The sequence below is a fragment of the Notolepis coatsorum genome (assembly GCF_963971535.1).
Source record: "Notolepis coatsorum genome assembly, chromosome: 9".
NCBI lineage: Eukaryota > Metazoa > Chordata > Actinopteri > Aulopiformes > Paralepididae > Notolepis > Notolepis coatsorum.
In genome coordinates, this window is record NC_140173.1 from 143756189 (window position 1) to 143758937 (window position 2749).

The window sequence follows — 2749 nt, forward strand, 5'->3', positions numbered from 1 at the left end:
GTGACAGGAATATTCCTAAGAAGCCTGTCTGATGTGTTGCAGACTCATGTGGTCATTGTAGTAAAATTAAGCACTTGTGCAAGTTTCTCTTGCTGAACCCTGAGGGCTGGCCTACAATAGTGAATGTCCCTAACTGACCTGAGTGACTGCCTCCCCATTGTTGAAATCTGCATGCATGAGTGTCGCTAGGCTTGTCTAGTCCTGTTCTTCTCGTGGTTTTGTTTAGGAAACATTATTGGAATTTGAAATGATTAGCATTTGTTTGCAATGTTAGTGGAAGTAAATGTCGAGGTAGGATTGAAGCATGTATCTGAAAAACATGCAAGTCATCCTTTAAAGTTAGGCTAACTGTTGTGAAGCAGTTCCACATGTTGTAAACAGTCCTACATGTGACTGTGAAGCAGTTCCACATGTATTTTTTTATCCACTTTTTCTCCTCCTGTTTTTCTGTGTTTTTCTCCCATCCCAATTTAGTCATGCCAATTCCCCCCCTCCCCTTCCTGGTCGTTGCTCGCTTGTGCCCCCCACTGGTCGGTCTAGGGAGGGTTGATAGATACTATCACATGTCCCCCCCCCCCCCGATACATGCGGATTCAGCCAGCCACTTCTTTTTCACCTGCCAGCGTGGACTCGCATTGGTGATGTGTAACGTGTGGGAGGCTCACACCACCCTGACCATCTCCCTTCCACGCTGTGCAGGCACCCTGACCGACCTGTAGGAGTCGCTGTTTACAACGACCAGATTACCACCCACCGGCTTCCCTCCTGCTGACTCTGCCAATTGAGCCAATATGACGGCCGGCCCAAGCCGGAGGCAAACGCTGACAGCCGGATTCGATACCAGTGTCTCTCGCGTTGGTGACGAGCGCTTAGTCCACTGCGCGCACCCCAGCCGCCAAGCAGTTCCTCATGTTGTAAACAGTCCTTTTTCCAGTTCCAGTTGCTTTGCTAACAAATACTAACCATTTCTGCTTCCAACATCTCAAAAGCCAAAACACTGGAGCAGGAGCTTTTTTTTTTAACTAACTGGAGTATCAGTTTAATCATACAGGCTTTTTAACATGTGTATCAGGAGTATCAGTTTGTCATTGGACATTTTATCTGTTTTCATTAGCCTATTACCTATAACCCTGGTGATATGCTGGCTCTCACTGCCTATCAATCTACACGTTTGAGTTATGGTGGCCATTAGGGGCCATGTGGTATGGTGTGGTATGTAGCATCAGCAGCATAGTTAATACCTGGAGCTCACATCAAAGGGGCGCAGGTTTGTTGGCAATGCTGTTTGAGTGCCGAACAGGAGGCTTTCCTAGACATTGGCACAATGTTCTTTATTTAATTAGGCTTATGTAGGTCTGAACACAGGGCTTTCCCTAAACAATGGTATAGGGGGGCGCAGCACCACTATGACAACGTGCCAGCGCCACCAAACCACTCAAAACAAACTGGTCAGACTACTGCTTGACCTTACTCCTAGAACCCACCTCACCCCTGCCCCACTTTGACAACCTAGGATGGCTTAGAGTAGATGACAGAGTACAGCAACTTGCAATGGGCCTGGTCTACAAGATACACTACACGACCAAGGTACCCATGTACATGGCAAAATACTTCCCAAAGGTCAGTGAATACCACGATCACAACACCAGAGGGAGCTCCACAAATCATGTTAAACCCAGATTCGGCTCAAATAAGGGACTAAACACGTTTCGCAATTATGCCACATCAATGTGGAACGCCCTACCCAAAGCTGTAAAGGAATGTGGATCACTACCCACTTTCAAAACCTCTCTCAAGAGACACCTACGGGAGACTGCAATTCAACACTGGCCCCTGTAAATATCCTAACCCAACCCCCTCCAATGTACAGTCATTTACCTAGTATGGTTTTGTCAATAGTCCAATGTACAATTTTGTTTGTTTGTACAGAGTCTCCCCCCCCTCAATGTACAGTTTTGCTTGCTTATACAGTGTGCCCCCCCCCCCCCCCAACCACCTCCAATGTAAATTACCCAGTATGGTTGTCAATATCCCAGTGTACCCAACCCCCCCCCCCCACCCAACCTCCTCCAATGTACAGTTTCTACGTCAAATGTATATACTCCCTTTTCTTGACTCCTTCTGTATCACAAACAGTACTGTATTTGCAAATCTGGTATGTCATAAATGTATAGATGTAGCAGTACTGACTATCTGTATGTCATGTATGTCATATATGTCCTGATGAATTGAAAATGGGGGACCCTGGTGGAAACAAGACGAAAGTCTTTCTCTGGTCTGCATCCCCTTAACAATTGTGTGTATTGAGCTGTACTGTATTGTACCCATTCTGCAATCTGTTAATAAAGTTTTCAATCAATCAATCAATCAAACCACCATGTGTTTAAACATTTAAAAATAATATAATTGTAATATATTTTAATATAATAAATATTAAAATATATATATAAGAGATACTTTTTTTTTTTTTACATTTCTTTTTGCAGTTAAACCTTGGAGCCAGCTTATACGGTATATACACTGTACTGTAAATAAATGACCTATTTGGAACTTTTGTTAGCTATTTTATTGAAATTATGTTTTTAAGTTGCAGGAAATTACAGCAAATGGCTTCTTTATTGCAATAATTGTTTGCCTCTCGAACGGTGGGCACACCCCCTAGTTGAGACTCAGAGTCGGCACCATCTTCTTTGTGAATCCTGTGGAAAGTCCTGGAACCTGTCCCCACCCTGTCGGCCACAGGCACAGC